The following is a 20,938-nucleotide window of genomic DNA, read 5'->3' on the forward strand; positions in this document are numbered from 1 at the left end:
GCAGCCCCTCTCAGCATCTGTGGTCCCAGGGTAAATCCAGCAACCAGCACTCCCCTCTGCACCTCTTCTGCAAATTCACATTAGCACTCATCATGGTTTTCACAAAAACAAGTAAAAATGCACCTGCGCTGGACAGAAATTTGGAATATTCCTTCAAATATCCTGTCAGCTATTTCTTACCTATATCCCTGTTAGCATCGTGAGCATGACAGGCAGTGTTCCGCAGGGCTAGAGCTCAGTGGCCCTCCATGGCTCATCCACACTGACTGTGATTCTTCCAAGCCTTTCCTGGGGATGCTCTGCGAGTTAGCATGGGACGAGGACCTTTCCCAGTAGGCACCTTGAGTGCACTCACTCTGTTTTGGGAGATGGAGAGCTCAATGACATAATGTGGGCCACCCCAATCTAGCTGTCACAGAACCAGAGAACAGCTCGGGGCACCTTCCAGTCACTGGTGCAGACACAACCGCCCAGTGCTATATCCTGAAGACTCCCAAATCAATCATGTGTGAGGTCCAGCATATCATCTTGCAGCCTCATTTGTGTCAGGACCATTCCTCAGGCAGCAGCCATGGCACAGTGAGCATCTGATGAGCAGCCAGCTGAGGGTTTCAGCTCTGTCCCCAGCACTTCCCCTCAGTGGGTTGATGTCAGGTCCCTGCCCAGAGAAGCACAGACATGTTTGGGTGGCATTTGCCTACAGGTCACCTCCTGTCCCCTTCTGGGGAGTTCCCCACTTTCTTTCAGGTCCTTGTAGGGTCTCTGACCCAAGACAACAGGGTGTCCACAAACTTTCCCGTGTGATCATTCCAACACAGGAGGTTTGGGGCAACTATCACGGCAGGGGGTCTAGGCAGGGGCAAATCAGACTTTATTTTGCTTGTAACTGTAGTGTGTTTGTGTAGCTACTTGGTACGTACTCCTCTTCACCACTGAGCATGGCCAATGAGTCACACCTTCTTCTTCCTCCCCTCTACCCCATGCCTTGATAGCCCCATGCCTTGTCTAGTTTGAAACCTTGTTAGCTTAATTTAAGAGGTTATTTTGCGAGGAAGACCAACCCATGCCAAAGCTAACACAGGAAAAGAACTGTCATCTGTTTCCTCTTTATGAAGTGCTATTGATATGCCAAAAACATGCCCCAAACCCCTGATGTTTGATCCAAGCAGCAATAAAACCACTTACAGTCGTAGCCCAGTCTAGCCAGAAGACAGTGTCTAATGATTGGAAGACATTCTCTTGGGAGACACCGTCTTGGGAAACACTTCTTGGGAGATACTGTCTTGGAAGACCCCATGTATATGAACAACTTGTCATGCAGAAATTAATTTTCCAGAGGACACTATTTTGTGGTGCCAGCATCGTTATTCACTAAACTGCATGTGCATCCAGTATCTTCACAGAAAACCGGACCAAAATAATCACCACCAGAGAAACTGTTACAGAGCAGCTGGCTGAATAGGTAAAAAATTATTTAAATCCAAAACTTCTTTATTCAGAATTAAATCATTTTACTTCAGAATAGTGAGTCTGTGTGGGAACTGCTTGGGAGCAGGTTGTTCTGTTACAGGTATGAACAGCCCTCTGTGGACGGGTGCCAAAAAGTTCAACATGAGATTAAAATGCACTTTAAGGCAGAGGTGGGGGGAGGGGGAGGAAACATAAAAAAATGAAACAAAAAGAAAACCATAAATAAATAAATGAATGAAAAACCCAAACCTGCAAACTCCCGGAGCAGGTCCAGGAGCTGTGACACTGAACCAGGCTGCCACAGCTGAGCCACCCAGCAGCTGCTGCAGCAGGGATGGTGCCCAAATTGGCGTGACAACCCAGGGAGGGGAGGGGGCAAGGATGAAGCCTATGTGCTGAGGCGCTCATGGGGTTTGCTGCTTCTGACAACAGGCTTGCAAGGAAGCAGGGTGAGACCTGCGAGGGGGGAAGGTGACAGGCACAGTAAATAGTGACTCTGCCAAAGGCACCCTGCGTGTAAGAATAATTCTCACCTAACTGGGCTGTTCCACCCAAAACAGCCCTGCTCTGGTTTACAGTCTTTGGCAAAATGACAGGACTCATGCGGTGATGCCGCAGCGTTGGCAGGAGGCACCCAGCTGAGCAAGCAGGGCAACTTCTTCAGCCAAATAGTGTTGCTTCACCAGGCAACTGCCTCTGGATCCAGCCTGTTCCCACCTGGCCAGGTTCACTCAGGGCATGGGTGGATGAACCCAGCTGGGGCAAACAGGAAAACCAGAAGCAGCAAATGGGGATGCCACGAGCCCTGCCTGTACTGAGCGCAGCTGCAACCTCCAGACTGCTCTGTGGGCTGCCATCAGTGCGCTGAGCTGCGGCAGGGCTCAGGGATGCTGCCCAAACAAGGGACAGCACATCCCAGCCCCTGGTCCCACGTGTCTGAGCCCTGGGCAGTACCTGCTGCAAAAAGCCACAGCGGGATGCGAAGAGCCAGAGGGAAGTGGGGTCTGGTGCCAGCAGGGTACGGTGGGAAGGTTTATCGCTGGAGGCTTTGTCATAGGCACTGGAGCATCATCCCTAGTTATGAGAAAGAGGGAGGAAAGAGATTGACTCTGACCAGCCTGGGCTGTGGGGCTGCAAAATATAATTGGGAAGATGGATTGGCTTGTGGATAATACCTGGCTTTTTGAGCTTCACTATTAAATGTTGAGCTCCTCATCTAATTTACTACGACATTAAACATATAAAACAACAACTTATTGTTTTATAATCTCTCCCAGGGGAAGTTAAGCTGTTGCAGCATCCTGCAAGAGCTGCAGTGAATGCTGGAGTAACCTCCAGCCCTGCCAGACATCTCACTGTGAGAGCTCTTCCAGCCAAAATACAGCCCACAAACATCAGGCTCATGCCAGCACCATAGCAGCCACATATCTGGCCTTCTCTGAGCCATCCTCAGTGTGACAAGGACCAGCTCACACCGTGCTGGCAAACAGCCTCCCTCAGGTTCACAGCCCCTGCTGAGCCCTGGGACCCCTGGCAGCACACTGATGCTGCAAAGCATAGACCCGAAGTGCCTTTAGACTTTCTTCCATCTTGTCCTGCTGCTGCCAGCACCAACTCCTTCCCATTCTGGAACACAGGCTGGGGGCATATCACTCCCTATCAGTGCTGCTGCGGTGTTCCCAGTGTGGTGACACTGCGACCAGGTTGCACATCCCATAACACAGGGGCAATTGGGCAAAGACCAGGTTCAGGAGTCCCTGTGACTCTGAGCCACACCTGCTGATCCCTGCTCCTCAAGGATCCATCTTCAAGGCTGGAAGAAGGAGATGTGATAACCCCTACCTCAATAGTAGGGAACAGTGGCACCACTTTCTGGGGAAGTCTGTGGTTGACAGATTTCCTGGGTCTGAAGGTCTGAACTGTTTGCATATGAACTCCTCTTTTTTTCTGTTTGTTTGGGGTTTTTTTGTGTGGTTTTTTTTTTTCTTCTTGTTTTTGTTAGCCAGTAGCATTTTCAGACTACTTAGAGGTCACACTGGACCCATAGTCAGAAACAGGTACCAGCTTGCAGGTATGTGGCTTGTCACCAGGATGTGCCACCACTGAGCTCAACAGCCAGCAGCGAACTGGCCTTTCTTGGTGCTCCCCACCAACCCACCAGCATGGAGGGAGATGTCACCTATGCAAACTGAGTGCTGCCCACAGGAGCTCCTCACCTCTTGTTTGCAGAGCAAAAGGCACAGCTACGTCTTCCCTTTTTGTCCTGAAGCTGCACTGAGATAGGAAAAGGTGAGCAAACTAGAACAAGAGAAAAGACATTGTGCTGGAGCAGCTGCTGACAAAACACTATTGTTTGATGCCACTTTCTTCTGTGTGGCCCTGGTTTTAGGTTGAAGAAGCAGATGTGGAGAGGCTTACAGCCTGGCATGGCCAGCACCAAGTGCAAGACTTGGGATGAGGTCTGCAGGCAAGGTCCCTCCTCTGTCATAGGTGTGTGACTATCGCTGCCAGACACCTGCATCTCTGCTCCCCGCTCTTCAGCCACCGACCACAGCCTAAGCTGCTAGATTGTGGGAACTCCTGCCGGGAAGCTGAAGATACTACCACCACAGCATGGAGCCACCACCATGCCCAGCAAGGCTTGCTCAGGAAGTTATCAGTGGCTCTGTGTCCATGGACAGGATCTCCTTGCTGACAAAACCCAAATGCCTGTGACTTGCCATATGAGGGTGCCGATATCCAGGAGGGATGCTGTTCAGTTGTGCTCCATGCCCTTGAAGCCAGCACGGCCAATATCAACAGAGTTTGGCTGGAAAAGTTTGAATGCTAGAAATTTCACCAGGTTTCGCTAAAGCGAAGGAAGTGTATTTGTCAGGATGGCTGGCAATAAGAGCATCACAGTGGTAGTGTTCTTTCTCGCCTTGGAGACTTCAATTCCCCTCTTCTTCCTGACCCCTCAACTCTTCCAGCTTTTCACGAGGCAGTTGGGTCGTGAAACCACCACAACAGCAGCTTTGCACCACTGCCGTGAGAGCAAGGCACAAAGGAGATGCACAAGTCCACACACTTGTAGGACACATTGAACAACACCCGAGGGACCAGCCCCTAAATGACAATCACCCAGGGTATTAGCTGGGGTGCCCTGTGCAGCATTTTGATGGGAGAAGGAAATGCTTCGGACACAAGCCTCATCTGATGCTTGCTTGCAATCAGCTAGTGCTGCATGGTAAAACTCCAGCGTTGCCATGGTTTTCTAGGTTTCAAGGGATGTTTTTACTCCCTACTGTTAATTTTTCACAATCTGCTTGTCTTAACTCTTTACATAGGTTGATCAAAGCTAGGCAAAATGGGGGACATAATTGCAAAAATTCTCTGAAACTATTACCTGTGATACCCAGAGTGGTAGATGCTCCCAGAGGAAGTCAGGAGTAGTAAAAAGCACCTGAATGGCATCGATAGGGCTGTGTCTTTATGTCACATTGGGTGATTGTACACAATGTTTGTATCCTCAAGAATAAAAATTGCAGTGCAGCTGCTCTCCCTGCCTGTGGAGCGAGGAACCTGCAAAATAGGATTTTGCAACTTGCTCCTGCTTTGCTGCTATCTAAAATAACCTGCACTCCACAATACCCCCTGCTGAATGCAGCAAAACAAAGCATTACAGAGGTCATTAATGATCTTGAAAAAAGACAAATAATCAGCCACACCCATTCTCCATGTAATTCTCCAGTTTGGCCCGTTTGCAAGCCTGACGGGCGGTGGCGCTTAACTATTGATTATCGAAGACTGAACAGTAACAGTGCACCCCTAACAGCTGCCATCCCAAATATCCTCAGTGGTGACTGCAATACAAGCAGCAGCCCATCCATGGATGAGCACTTCAGATGTCAAAGATATGTCTTTCATGATTCCCCTAAGGGAGGAAGACAAAGCACAATTTGCTTTTACCTGGGAAGGGAAACAATATACCTTAAATCTGCTTTCTCGGGGGTACGAGCACTCTCCTACCATTGCCCACAATGGCCTTGCTGTACTCATTGACACTGTGAAGGTGCCCTTGGGCATTCGCATATATCAATATATAGATGACAACTTAGTGGGCGGAGACAATAAGGAACAGGTTGGGCAAGTAGCAGAGACAATCTGGAACCTATTGACACAGAATGGATTGGATATTCCACCTTCCAAGTGCCACAGTCCTGGGCAGGAAGTTAAATTCCTGAGGGCTTGATGGATAGTAGCCCTAGCTACTGTAGGAAAGGGGCAGACCCCAAACACCAAAGCAGAATTGCAATGTCTATTGGTCACATGAGGGTACTGAAGAAAGCATATCCCAGGATTTTCAGTGATTGCCCACCCCCTATATGACCTACTCTGAAAAAAACAGGAGATGGGATTGGACCTTACAGCATACAGAGGCCCTTAATGTTCTAAAAAATTAACTTAAAACCTACCAGAAATTGGTCACACTGCACCCACAAGACCCGCTAAGCGTGGAAGGGGGATTTTCAGAACATGCTTCCTATTGCGGCATATTCCAAAGGGGGCCAAAAGGGCCAGCCAGACCCTTGTTGTTTTCTTCCACTGCATTCAAGGAAACTGAACAACAATATTCAGAGTGGGAAAAGGGACTCCTCTCATTCATCCCAGCAGTTAAGGAGGTAGAGAGACTGTGTATGTCACAGGACATTATTGTGCAAGGTCCTTTTCCTCTGCTAAACTCAATCCTCAAAGGGTCACCCTGCCGGCTCTGCGAGGGGGTGGCACAGAAAGCAACAGTAAATGCCTACTTGGAGGAGCTAGTCAGTTGTTGCCATTGAAAAAGGGTTCTGTAAAAATTTCAAAACTCTAACAACCTGCGAACACTGATCCAGTCCTGCTGAGCCCACCTTATAAGCCCTCCCCAATTAAAGAAGCAGCCGAGTTAACCCAGGACTCAGACACACAGGGGTCTGATTTACTGATGCATCAGCCCATCGGGTAGGGACAAAGTGACAGTATAAGGCAGCAGCACTGGAGGTTGCCACCGGAAAAACAGTAACAGAGGAGGGGGAGGTAGTGCTCAAGCAGGGGAGTTGCATGTTCTCTTATTAGCAGCAGAAGGAGAAGCCTCCACAATTTACACTGACTCCTATGCAACTTATAAGGGTGCAACCACATTAGTGTCCAGTGGACAGTCCCGGACTTCTAGCTCCAAAAGCCCTGTCCCAAGGGACCGAGGCCCATCTTTGTGTTCTCTTGCAAGACAAAAGGAAGATGGACAATCCTGACCGCTCCTACCAAGGGACATACAGATGGGGTGGAAGAAGCTCCAGCTGAGACTGAGTGGTGGTTAGAGTCACACTTTGGAATGAGGGTGACACCAGGGCAATACCAACAGGCCATTCAGAAGGCAAGCCTGCAACTGGAAACACTAATGAACTCTATGCATGACATCACAGAGGCTCCATAAATCATCAGCAACATGAAAACGGAAGGACTGTCCAAAGCCAGGCCATATTGCACTTGATACTATTGAAGGAAAAAGGTGTATACAGAAAGCTGTGTCTACATCCTGAGCATCTGGGTGCCTAGTGGCCACAATGAGGACAAATAACAGAGGACTCAGGGGTAATTGTTGCTGTACTGGGGACCAACTGGTGAAAAAACTTTCAATGCATTTGCTTTCATTATTGGGATGACTAACCAGACTCCTCCAATATTTGATAATAACTGTAACTGTTGTAATTTGCAGTATTCTATTGTTTATTAGTAGGTTGATTTGTAATGATAACGCATAACAGGAAAATGACACATAAGGTATGATGATCCACAGTGGGCATTAAAACTCACCAACAGAGTGCCCCCTTTTGACTTTGGAGGCAAGAGGTGACTGCATAACAACTCCAAAGTAGCCTGTCAGATCATGACTGTGGTCACGGGGTGGATTGTGTGGCAGTTGCACATGCCCCTGAGATCAGGAGCCTAAAATGGGGCAGTTGATGGCTCTTTAAGCACCTTTCGTGCCCCACTGTGCCTGTCCCCATATACACACCTAGGGTGGTACCAAGGTGCTGATAGTCACATCCTCCCCTACCTCCGGTCAGGGTGACTTCATCTTCACCAGCTGGTGGGACAGGAGGGGTGGGACCCTCAGTCAATTGACAGGGTCCTTAATGGGACCTTGAGTCCCATTATGACAGGGTCATTAGCAGAGGAGGTGCCCAAAGTATCTGCAAAGCTTCTGGACCATGTTGTAATGTCCCCAGTCAGATCTGACCAGATTATAAAACAGGCCACCTTTGGAGTGGTTTTCTTGGAGCAGTGTGTCTGTGAACTGGAGTCCTCTCCTTAGACTGGAACACTGTCTAAGGAGACTGCCTGGAATTGAGAAAGTGTTATCTCCTCGTTTGGGTGAGTGGTTATTTACCGGATATATCCTGGAATGAGTCCTTGCATAACCAGGCAATTGATTATTTCTTGTGGGTACTCTGGAGCCAGAGGGCTCTGGTTTTGTTTCTTGTGTATGCATGCATGCTGTGGATCCTCATTATTCTTATTTTGCTGTACCCCAAAAATCTCCTCAACTGATATCCAAACCTGTATTTTATGTTGTCAGAGTGCTAACTAATTGTATAAACCCCGTTTCTAGGCGGTTTATCTGCTACGCTTTTCCGGCTAGAATAAAGTCTGGTTTGGAACTTGTTGTCTGCCTAAAACTGACTTTGGGGTGCCTCCGTGACAGCAGGGGGTTGAGCTGAATGACAGAGAAGTTTCAGCTCACAAAGCTGCCGACAAAGCCCTCCCTCACTGTGGCTGGCCTGATCTTCTCGTTGGGAGCACTGGGGCTGGCTGGAGTGAGGGGCACCAAGGGCCCTCGGTTCCCACAAGCTCTTTGTGAGATGGAACTTCAGAAGCACACTGGTGTGATTATCTATCTCTGATAGAGAAAGACATGGAGTGCTGGAAGGAAAAAGTTGTCCAGGAGCAACATATCCACGAAGCCTGCAGCTCTGCTGGTCCTGCAACTTGCTGGGTCATAGGAAAGCTCAAAGCCTCCTTACTGGGTTTCTTCCATATCCATAGTGAATTCCTCTTGGACAACAATGTCTTCCCGGGCTCTCTGTTTCCTTGTTTCTCATCCCAGAGAAATGGCTCCACTTCTCAGCAGCCTCCCCTTTGCCCAGCAGCTTTCACAAGAGCTTTGGGAGTTTTCTCTTCCTTTTTTTCCCCCCTTCAATTCCATTTCACCAGCTATCGGGTGATACTTAATGCAAATATCTTCATAGGTCAAGTCACTTCAGATGCTGAGCTGTTGGAGATGAGAAAAGTAACAAGTTGTTTTTGTTAAGTCTGTTCAGTTTCTATGGGAACAAGATGAGAAGCTTTTAATGAGACTCCACTTTTGCGACACCACCTCCAGAGCAGTTCCTGGGCTCTGGCAATGAACAGTCCCCACGTGACCTGTGCCTTCAGGACCTGCCAGACCCACAGACATGCCACGGACAGAGCTGGCTGGCAGTTTGCTGTCTGGAGCATGATATATGCAGTTCTCTAGTCTTACATCTCAGTTAGGAGATCAGTACGGAGCAGGAGCCCTAAGGCTGAACTGCTATTGAGTAGCAATTCCAGGGGAGCATGGGGGGAATAGGAAATCTTGGTGAAGACAGCCTAGTAGCTGCACTAAATGAGCTAACATCTGTCCTCCTTCAAGCGGTCTCACGGGTAGAGGACACTGGCTCCATCCCTATGACATAAAAGCAAAAGACTGTCTTTTTACAAAGATATAAGAAAGCAAAAAAGAGATGAAATGCTGTTATTATTCATGACATTATGCAGGGCTGAAAGTCCAGAATCACAAATTTAAAAACCAGGAAGAGCTTTGCGATGGTGGAATCATTTCTGTAGGTAACAATTCACTTCATGTACCCCGTGGACAAGCTCAGGTCTGCTTTTCCACCAATGCCATTTTACAACAAATTAAAGTGTGTTGGGTGCTTTGTGAAGAGTACTGAGGGAGACAGAGCCTGGAAACAGTCTACTCCTACATGGTGCTTTGCCCATGCACTTATAGGTATCCTCCAAAATATTGTTTTGAGATTTCCACAGATACAAAATGTATCTGTCAGGTTTGTGCTGACAGAGCACATCCTTTTTAGATGTACCTCAATATTGGTTTTATTCTCAGTCTTATTGCACTGATAGGAGCCTCTGCTGGCACAGGAGGTAGGGTCAGCAAATGGAACAATGAATGCCATTTTGGAGAGATGTGAGGGCGTTGCGGAGGTGTCTGGAACTGGGCAATGGAGGAAGGAATTGGGAGAGAATGAGGAAGCCTGGCCAGTGCAAATCAAGCTGAGGTGTTGTTTTTCCACCAAAGGTGACCACTTTTTTCAGCAGGCAGCAAAATTCTTCAGCTCCCCAGTACAGAAAAAAAAATATTCTGAAAGAGCAGAAGTTCAGGATAGGAGCACATTACATGAGGAATGGGACTTTCCTCCCTAGCTTCAGCCATCTATAACTCTCATTCCTGATCCCATGAAAGTGAGACATTGGCTCAGTGCTGAACCTGGCATTCACAGGGACTTGGTCCCTTCCCAGTGATGCGGAGCCATGTGGCTTCTTAAGATACACCTGCAATCAAACAGCAAAATGGGTTGTTGCCACTGGCCAAGTCTAAGCTGGTTGCCCCGCTGATCTCCTTATGACAGTCTCACACTGTAGCCAATAAAGACAGACAGTAAACTCCAAATACCATCATCAACACTATCAGCTCGCTGACCTTAGACACACACCTTAGGATGAGCTGAATCATCCCATGGGAGAACATCTCTTTCCACTGAGGACAGTCAGCCAGCTGGGCTGGATGCTCTGCCTCCAAGAGCTGAAGGTAGGTGAGGTTCTCCCACTTTACACACCCTCTCACATCACCCCCATCTTGGTTAATGATGCTCATTAGTCTTCGTCACTGCCAGTGACCTGAGCATTAATTAGGATCACAAAGCAGAGTGTCAGTGTCCAGGTCTGACTACAGGTCCTTGGTGCACCAGCCACCTCTACGAAAGCTCCCAGCAGAGCTTGTAGGGCTTCTGGGGCCTCTCTGGATGAACACAGCTCCCTCTCCAGCTCCTCTGTGCATTGACCTTGTCCAAGGTAAAATACTGCCTGATGGGCTGAGGTCACACTGCTGGCTTTCATAAAAGTGGTGCTGCAGGAGAATGGGGGTTTATCCAATTCCTATGGCAATAAGCCATCTTCATAGCCTGGATTTCAAGAGACCATGGTTGTCAATTTTAGGTGGACAACAAGTTCCAAAACAGACTTTATTCTAGCCAGAAAAGTGCAGCCAATCAACCAACTAAAAACAGAGTTTATACAATTATTTAGCATTCCAGCAACAAAAAATGCAGGTTTGGATATCAGTTGAGGAGATTATTGAGGTACTATAACATAAGAATAGTGAAGATCTGCAACACGCACACATTCACTCACAAGAAACAAAACCAGAGGCCTCTCACTCCAGGATACCTAGAAGAAATAATCACTCACCTGGGTCAGGTAAGGACTCACACTTGCCTGGGTTAGACAAAGACTCATTCAGGGATATATCCAGTAAACAACCACTCACCATAAGAAGAGGTGAGGCGCTCTCAGTCCCACAAAGTCTCCTTAGATGTCGTCCCAGTCTAAGGAGAAGGAAGGCTCCAGTTCACAGACCCGCTGCTCTGAGAAGACCACTCAAAGGGGGTCTTTGGTGGGCATCCTTTTTATAGCCTGGTCAGATCTGCTTGTGGGCATTACAACATGGTTCAGAAGCTTCGCAGGTACTCTGGGCACTTTGTTAAGAACCCTGTCAGCTGACTGGGGGTCCCACCCCTCCTGCCCCACCAGCTGGTGGGGGTGAAGTCACCCTGACCTGAGGTAGGGGAGGATGTGTCCAGGTTCCTGGAGCACCAATGCACCAGGAGTCAAAACTCAGCATTGTAACAGCAGGTCAGCAAGGTGGAAGGAGACACCTTGTCACCCTTGTTGTAAGAGCAGAAGCAGTGCAATGGGGTTTGCAACAGCACAAGCTGCCACCTAGAGAAGAAAACTTAGGATGGGATCTGAGCATCTTATTAATAGCAGCCCTTAAAAGCTGTTGTGCCTGTTTTACAGATACAGGAATGAGAAGAGACTAAGGAACTATCTCACAGAACACCTTCAAAGACCAGGAGACCCGAACTGCTGGACACAGGGCACACTACCCTTGAGCTGCCTTGCGGAATCCTTTGGAGACTTTAGAGCAATCAGAGTCAGGTCACTTTCTCTAATAGAGGAAGATGAGGCTTATGCTGAGGACGTGTACTGAAAATCTATCTGCAAATGACACAGTGACTCTGTGTTCAGCAAGTGTCACCAGGCATGGGTGATTAAATCAGGGAATTTAGGAAAAACCCTCCTGCCCATGAAAGACTTTGCATGTAGAAGACAGCATAAAGGGCTGGGGGTGCCTTCACGTACATGGAGCCCTGATGGCCCCACATGGTTTTCAGGGCTGATCTAACAGCACCCAGCTGCAGGGTGAGCCCAGGGAAGACCAGAGGTTGCCTCACACCTTGGCATGATTTAGCAAGGGTCTCCCAAGCACAGAGGTGTAACTCAGGAGTAACTACTGTCCCCGCCACGCTCCGGGGGCCCCGGCGCCCAGCCTGCTCACCGCCCAGGAGCATCGCAGCAGCGCAGGCTGGCAACAGGCTCTGAAGGGGAGGAAACTGTTTCCTCAGCATTTTATTTCAACTAATGTGTTCAGACGAGTATCACACTGTGCTATTAATGCTGCCCCAGTTTGTAATTCTGCTTTCATGTTGGCTCCATTTTTCTCTTTTTAATACTGCTATCTAGCCTTCTGGTTCTCAAATGTGGGACCTATTTTTCTGTCTGCTGTAGTAGAAAGAGCTAATTTGGTCCTTCTGTGTATAAGCAACAGGACTGTAAAGTGGAATAGAATGAGATTTTATCTCTCTGAATGTCCTTGGTCAGATTGACACAAGAATACTGCATCCTGCTGAGGTGCCATATTTTAAAGAGGACATCAAAAAATTGGAGTGCATGAAGAAAAGAGCCATAAAAAATGGTTTGAGAGCTGAAGAAAACCACTTACAGGGAGAGACTTCTAGAGGTCAGCCTCTGTAACTTGTCAGAAGGAAAACCGAGAAGTGATTTGATGATGTGTATAAGTACATGTGTGGAGAGAAAATACGGGATGCTAAGGCAATACAAAAAATTTAGTCCAAGAAAGGCACACAGATAGACAGTGATGGGCACCGGAGAACACACTGAGCTGAATTAGAAATCAGGCTCACTTTTTAACCATAAGGATGTTAACCCTCAGAAGAAAATTGCAAAGTGAGCAACGAGTACTGCATTTCCTGAGGTGTTTGAGACACATTTGGGTGCTAATACTGCGTGTCAGGGTAGAGGCAGGGATTCCTGGGCAATGGAAAGCAAGCGGAGTTTGCCTGAATACAACCTGGGAGGTGACAGAAACCAGTTTCACAGAAATAAAATTCCACGTTTCATTTCATATGCCTCTTTTTTATGGTTGCCCATCACACTCTTGGCCAAAACCACTGGGGAAGCAACTCAGTCCCCTAATGCAATTAATGAACTGTTAGTAAGCAAAGTGGTCACTTCTAAGGCTGGGGAGGGAGCACTGGGGCTCTCAGACACAGCGGGGTATGAGGATGGATGCTGTGAGCCTGCTCCCATGTGAACACCTCCAGGACCGTGGAGCCAGGAGGTGAATGCTGATGCAGTATCGCAACCATCTCAGCCAGATGCAGTACCTCTGCTCAGCAAAGCTCTGGCTGGCGTGGTCATACTCAGAGATGCTGAGAAAAACGTCATCAGGCTCCCGAAACTGAGCTTTTCCCACTGTGCCAGCAGTAGTTTCATAATGCAGCTCATAAACCCATGTCTTCAGCAGGTAGCAGAAGGGGTTAAAGGTTGTAAAGCGCAAGTCATAGCAGAACTCATCAGGACATGGTCTGGAAGATCACCTAGTCTGCTCGCCTGCTCACAGGTAGAATGGCTCCTCCTGGGCTGTTCCTGTGGGACAGTTTGTAGTTCAGACATATCTCCCTGGAATGAGATCTCCACAACACTTCCAGTTTTTCTTGGGGAAATATTTGTATTCTTTCCCTTGATGTTTAACACACATATCCCATATGTTAACTCGAGCCTGTTTCCCTCTGCCTCACCCACAGCAGACTCTGAGAAAGGTATGGCCTCTCCCTCTTAATAAATTTTTAGCATATTTCCTTTTTAGATTTTTAAATATTTTTTTAAAATAGATTTTTTTTTTTTAAACTATCAGGTTAAACTACCTCAAAGTTTTCTTGTTCAAAATGTAGCTACCCTCATTCTGAGGATTTTCCTTCACAGGCCATGTTTCTCTGCACCCCTTCTGCTTCTTACTGCCTTTCTGTGGAGGCCCTCAGATCCCCCCTGTTCTCTTAACCACAGTTCCAGGACTGGAGACAGATGTCCAGGGGATGAGGACCAGAGGTGCTTTCTTCCCCCAGGAGAGAACGGCACCAGCTGGTGATGCCCTGCGACACCCAGACCCTTTCCTGCACCACTGCTGCTGCTCAAGTCACTTCTCCATCCTGCACATGTACAGTTAATAAATACATCCCAAATTACGCAACTCCTCATTAGTAAACATGGACCTCTCAAACAGCTCCTACACGTCTGCCTCAGAAAAATAACGCATCAGAAAGCCACAAAGAGAAAATTCCAATTAAGCTCACTTTGTAAATCATCTGTGGTTTCTAAACAAGCCTGGCACGTACGCATTCCTCTCGGTTTTTCTCCTGGTGGAGATTTGCAGTCAGCACTTTGCACACAAACTCCTGCAGTTGCTTTAAAGCTAAAGCTGCTCTGAGCGGGAGCCTCATGCCCTGAACCCAGCCCTGAGGCCGAAAACTGCATCAAGCCCCCAGCTACAGCTGCTGGACGCACAAACTGAAAGCTGCTGGGCATGTAAAGCAACTATTAAGCTACTTCTAGCTCTTAAATCTTCCTCAAGTGCTTATGAATCTCAAAAGCTGTTTGAAGCCTTCCTTTCCCTGATGATTTCTTGCTCTCTTAAGGACATAGTTCTGAAGATGGCCACATTCGGGAGCTTTCTGTTGGCTATAGGAGTCAAGTGGCCTTCAAGAATTCAAATCTCAGCAGGACTTTGAATCCCTTCCAGCTGAGCTCTTGTGCTCTGCAGCCTCTGTGCAGCTTAAGAAATCTCAATATTTACCAATCTGGTGCTAGCATAATATCCCGAGGAGCCCTAAATCAAAGGGCTTATAAGCTCCATGTACACGGTGTAGAAAACTCTATTCAAGGGATTTGTGCTGGCTGAGCAAGTGGGTTCTGCACACTCAGTAGCTGCATATTCCTCTCTGTACAGGAAAATTACACAGAAAACTCAGAGGCTTAAATAGAAAATAAGGCTTAAATGCAAATTCACAATCAGTCCTGAGGGACTGGAGGAGATATTGAACCATTTGTTTTATAGTGTGCTAAACTCATTCTCAAGGAAAAAAATTAATTTGTCTCGAGGTAAACCTGAACATGAAAAGCAGAGCTTCCCAGAGACACAAGTGATCCAGCTTGGTGCCACATAGCAGCAGCTGAAAAAGCCTGGTGGGAGCAGAAATCCTTTAAGAAGCCAAGCCGGGAGATACACTGCCCTCTCTCTTCAGCAGCAAATGGAAAAGGTGCCAGCCCTGTCTTCACAAAGAGCAGGCAAAGCCCTACCCAGATGCACGTACCCCACGGTGTCCCAGCCAGCCCTGGGAGATGCTTGGCTGTGTGACAAGCCAACCCATGGCTGTAGGCTGGACAGCTTCCTTCGAGCAAAGGCCACGCTTGATTTCAGCTTCTTGGAGAAGACCATCCATAGGTCTGCTAACAAGCATCGGGGACAGCAACAAGCCACCAGCACAGCCTGTCCACGTGCACGCTACATCTGCCACCGCCACCCTCGCCTCTTCCTTCGCTCAGCTCAGCTTGTTTGGCTGGCACCCCGGGTTCCTCATTGAGGATGGGGCGGTCATTCCCTGCGTGCCTGTCCAGCACCTCGCACGACCAGTCCACTCCTCTGCCACAGGTCTCTGAGGAGGTGCTGTGTCCACAGGAAGATACATCTTCTCAGCACAACCCTGTAATGGGACCCTCTGTTCTCTCCCCATGAGGAGAGAGAGGTTGGTGGGTTTGTTTATTCTCCCACCGCAGGGCAGACGGGTGGGAGCAGGCAGCCTGGTAAAGGAGCGTGTAGCCCAGGAGGAGAGTCTGATTGACTTTTGATCCCCAGAAAGTGACATATTTTCATCTGCCTCATGCCTGGCAGCAGCAGCATTGCCTTTGTGTTCCACTTTCACCCTGCAAGGAGCAGGCAAAGCCCCAGTGACACACAGGAGCTGATGGACCCTTGGCCTCCTCATCCATGGCAGGGGACTGAGCAACATGGCAAATGCATTCCTCAACTGGAGCTCCTGCTGCAACCCTCTACCATGTGCAGCTGATTCCTCCCTTGGCTTCAGCCTTCTCCTGTATCCTGTGTGTTTGGCGTGGGGATTGATCTTGTGGGCGACAGCCCTGGTGTTTGAGGTTTCATGGTGATCTAGAAGAGAGGGCTGGGAAAATACAAATAATGAACCTTAAGAAAAGAATCAGTCCACAGAACATGTGGCACTATTTCATTCCCAGCAGCTCACTCAGCAGCTCTGATGTGATGTCTCTGCTGGTGGCCAGCTTTAATTTCCATCTTGGACTCGCTGAACAGAGCCAAAAGGCTGAAAGTTTTCATACATGCTTAACGGGTATTCACTGGGCAGGACAGAGGATCACCAGCATACAGAAGGAAGGGAAGATGCCACATCTCCTTCAGAAATGGGTTTGCATTGCCAGGAGAAGACAGGTGGGAATGGGCAGCCTGGCCATAACTATTTAGGTCAGGAGAACAGACCATTGCTGGCCACAAAATGTTTCCAGCACTCTTCTGAATCAGCCTGAAATCTCTTGTAAGAGATCAAAATCTAGTGTGCTGCAAGGAGAGAGAAGGGACAACTAATTCTCGGCAGTAGCAGGGGGATTCTTGGGGGGAATTACCTCGCCTCAGCTGCAGAACACAACCATCTATCCGAGCAGGAGAAGATATGGGGATCTGAATCCTTCTGCAACCCAGATCTAGGGACTGGTTTTACCACGTGTTAGCAAAACTCACCAGCTATGAGAAACCACGATTTAACCACCAAAGCCATATCAAATGTTATCTCAGACCATAGACCACAGTCAGAGAACACTCATCATCTCCTTTTCAGTGCTTTTGGTGTAAGTAATGGTATTTCCAGCCACCTCCTCCAGGCGCACCCTCAGCCCTCTGCAGGGTAGATCTAGCTGGAAATGAGCTTGACCTCACCCTAGAAGATGAGAAGACCTGGCTGTTTTCATGCATCTCCTCAAGTGCACCACTCAGCACCTCCTCTCCTGAATCTTCATCCCCTTTGCCAGGGTGAATGAGAAGACATGAATCCAAATTTTTATGCTGGTTTGATCACAAGTGCAGTCTACCTATATCGTGCCAAAACTCCACAGCTTGAGACAAAGGAGCCAAAAGCTATAAGTCAAAGATGGAAAAAAGGCTTCCCGGCCCCACAGACAACCAGAAGAAGCCATGTAGGACAGATATGTAAAATAGAACATGGTGCAAAGAAACACCTCTTTCCAACACCCCCTTCTCTTTTGTCCTCCTTTCCCGAGGCTCAGATTTGTTAATAAGTTTCGTTAAGGAAGGACCAGACATGGGCAGTGTCTGTCTCTTAGCATCTCTCCTAACCTGGCTGTTGCACTGCAGGGTGTTGTCAGAAAGCCACTTGCTGGCCCTGCTGGACCACACTATGTGTGAGAGCCGAGCTGTCCCCACCCTTCCTGCTGCCCAGCACATCTGCACAGCAGGTCCACGGGCAGCTGTTGGGCAGGAGTGCTCCGAGGGAAAGATGACTGTGTCTCGGCATCTGAGGGGTGCAGTGCTGCAAGGGAAAGATGCCATGAGAAGCATCTGTACAACAGTCCAAGATCTGGATGTTCAGCTTTCCTTGGGCTCTTGGTAACACCCAAATTTTCCATGCCTTCCTCTCTCTTGCTAAAGGAAGAATTCCCTCTGCCGTCTCCCAGCAGCTCCTGCCTAATTAGTACCAGGACCTACAGTTCCCCTGGGAAAACATCTCCATGCTGTCCCATCTGCCCCAGCTCACAGTGTTTGCCAGGAGGGGCCAGGAGGAAGGTGCACAGCCTCGGCATTTCCATGCTACCCACTCAGTCTCACTGCTTTGAGTGTGCTGGTCCTGCTTGGCCAGGCTGGGCTAACTTCGGTTTGGGAAAAACTAAAGCCAGGAGCCTTGCAGGGAGAGAGGACTGCACCGAGACAGAGCTTGGGATCAACTTAGACACCAGTGTGTTTGAGGTTGCGTGTGTTCTGTGTCTGCACCCAAGACACTGAGGGACCACAGGACACCTGCTGGTAGGTAACCACCAGGCTGGTTGTTTCTGGACAGCTTAAAGGGAAGGAGCATGCCCTGGAGAACCATGTACCAGCGGGGTCCTGCACAGAGCAAGGGGGCACACATGGGGACCCAAGTGTGAGTGCCAGGACAACCCATGTCTGGCTGGGCTCTGTGCACACACAGGAGAAAGGCAGAGACAGGGACACTGGCAGAAGGTAGATGTGATCCAACCCATCACTCCACACTCATCCACAGTTACTGGTGGCTGTGCTGTCCTTGGAACTTATTAGATGGGCTCAAATCTCTTCTTCCTCTGTGTCTGGGCAGCATGCAAGCGTCCCCAGAAATGCTGTAGACTCAAAGCAAGTGTGCATTGTCTGCAAAGAGAATACCCAAGTATTTTTTCTTGCCATCCCCTGGCGAGCTCCTGCATCTTCCTCCCATTCCCTGTGCATTCCAGTGCCTACCATCATCTCAGTTATCTAATCACAGTATCACAGTATCACAGTGTGTTTGGGATTGGAAGGGACCTCAATAGATCATCTAGTCCAATCCCCCTGCTGGTGCAGGAACGATGAGTCCTAGTTGCTGTTCAACAATATTCCTAAAGCTTCTGACCTCTCATAGGTTATACAACCAACTACTTGGTTTATTTGCTTGATTACAGCAATATGTACCATGATGGCAAATTTTTCCTTGCCTTTTTGGGTAACTTGCTGTGTGCAGCTTATGGACGCATGGTGTACACTTCTGGTGGTCTGTGTTAAAAAAAAAAAATGGGCTAAGGTGGAAAAAAGGGTTAATGAAGAGGATCTGTCTTATAAAAGAGGCTGAAAGAGCTTATACAGTCTAACAAAGCACAAGGTGTTGCTTTATATGATGACTCTATAAATACATTCAGGGATGTGGCAGGGACTAAGAACTATTTGCTATTATAGAAGATGACATTAGCACAAAATCAGATGGATACAAATCAAGTGTGAACTTACTTAGATTGGAAACTAGTAGAAATTTTGCAAATAATTTGTGAGAACACAAAACATCTGGATCTGCCAAAGAGTTGGAAAAGACCTCCTGGGTCACTGGCTGTGGGGCTCCACTCCATCTTAAAACTGATTAATTTTCTATTTGTTCCTTTGTTTTAAAATAAGTTTCCTGCTCTTCTCCCATGCATGTCCGTATTGAACGCCGGGGGAACGTTTTCCCTCTCCCCAACACTTATTTCCCTAGCCCCTGGGCACAGAGGGACGCAGCCCAACGTGCCATCCCACCCCACCGCTGCCCAGCCTCCTCCTCCAGCATCTTGCAGCCAGAGCTGTTTGTTTGCTCTCACACGCTTCGCTTGGGCTCGTGTCTCACAAAAGCGCAGCTGCCTCGGCGGGTGAAGGAGGTGACCACGGACGGGGAGCCAAGCCTTTGCTTAGGCTGGGCAGGTTCCCAGCTTAAATAAATCAGAATTCCCATCATCTAAAGAGGGAGGCTGACCTGGCAGTGCCACCAGTGAGCTGCCGGCAGCCTTGGTGGTGGAGGGGCCAGCTGCCTGCCCCACTCCCTCCGAGCTAAGGCACTCGGGTCCACCACACAGGGAAGCAGAGCTGAGGCACTCGGGTCCATCACGCAGGGAAGCAGTGCGTCAATCACAGCTCTCAGCTCCTCGGCACGGGGGAAGGAGCCTGGTGACCCAGCACTGTGGTAGAAATGTCTAATTAGATACAATAGAGGGATAGATATGCACACTCAGGGACCTTTCTACACAAGTATAAATTAAGGAAAGCCAAATATTTATTTTAGATGGCTGTGCCATATGCTGATGGAACGCTAATTTGCACGAAAGAAAACACATTGTAAATAAACTCCCCAGAAGCACCTGACGTTCACTGAGCTTCATCTTGCTGAGCAAACTAAAAAGATTAAAAAGAAGAAAATTAAATCAACAGCATCCATTATAGACTCCCTTCCATAAGAAAGTCAGGCAAACTTAGGATGACATGGGCCAGTGCTTTGCAAACTATCTGCAGCCCCCGGGAGCACCACAGGCTAGTTGTTAAGGGCTTGCAGAAGGTATCTAAGAAAAAAAAATCTTGCTGTGTTTAATTCACAATACAAAGATGTTCAGCCTCAGTAGAAAAAATGCTAGGGGGCTGCAAATCAAAATCAACTGAAGAACACTACTGTATGCTCTTGGATCAGGAACTGGGAGTCAGACACACAGTTTTGTCTCTTCCATTCATCCCAGCACCTTGGGCAAGTTGAGTCTCCTCAGCCTTCTACCACCCCAACTCCCCGTAAGCACTTGCAGAATCTCTTGTGCACCCGAATGGTATCCAGCGCAACAGTGCCCCAGGGTCCTACAGAAAAACATCAATATTAACATCCCCTTGTTCTTCTAGCCCTCTAAAAAGCATATGCAAAGTATGAACATATTTCAAGATGAGAAACAAGCTATTAGGAGGTCAAATTCAGTTTTTGTAGTGGCTGTAACAAACGTGACCTGGAGACTGGCAAGTTTTGAAGCAGCAAGGCTGGGCGACGAAACCTGTCAGCAGTGCCTGCAGTTGGCTACCTTTGGTCACCAAGCCACTTCCAACCTGTTATGTACGTTCCTCTCACTCGCAAAGACGCAAAGACCACTGTTTTTATCAACATGCATATTGCAGTGTTGTCAGCCACTCCTTAAGGTTATTCCCTTTTTCCTCTCAGTTATATTTATAAACCCTGTGCTGAGTTGCTATGGTTCCTGTTGCTGCCAGTCCAATTGGCATTCAGTGCCGTTCCTCTCACCTTCACCGTTCAGGTGACCTCTACTTCACAAGGAAGATCTCATGCCATCAGCCCGTTCAATTAGATGTCACACAACACACTGTGCAAGAACACCAACCGCTAAGCAAAAGCGGGCTCTGTGCAACCAGTTCATCTGCAAAGGCTGAGAGATGGATAAACAATGG

The 20,938-nt window shown here is 48.3% G+C and overlaps 1 long non-coding RNA gene across 1 annotated transcript; it reads left to right on the forward strand.

The window, feature by feature from the left end:
- The first annotated feature begins 6,880 nt into the window (after positions 1 to 6,880).
- Positions 6,881 to 11,887, forward strand: LOC110358030 (uncharacterized). Its single transcript, XR_010470048.1, has 2 exons — positions 6,881 to 7,080; positions 11,608 to 11,887. It is a non-coding gene; the product is annotated as an uncharacterized LOC110358030 (long non-coding RNA).
- The last annotated feature ends 9,051 nt before the right edge of the window (positions 11,888 to 20,938 follow it).

This window comes from Columba livia, chromosome 1 (assembly GCF_036013475.1).
Source record: "Columba livia isolate bColLiv1 breed racing homer chromosome 1, bColLiv1.pat.W.v2, whole genome shotgun sequence".
Lineage (NCBI taxonomy): Eukaryota > Metazoa > Chordata > Aves > Columbiformes > Columbidae > Columba > Columba livia.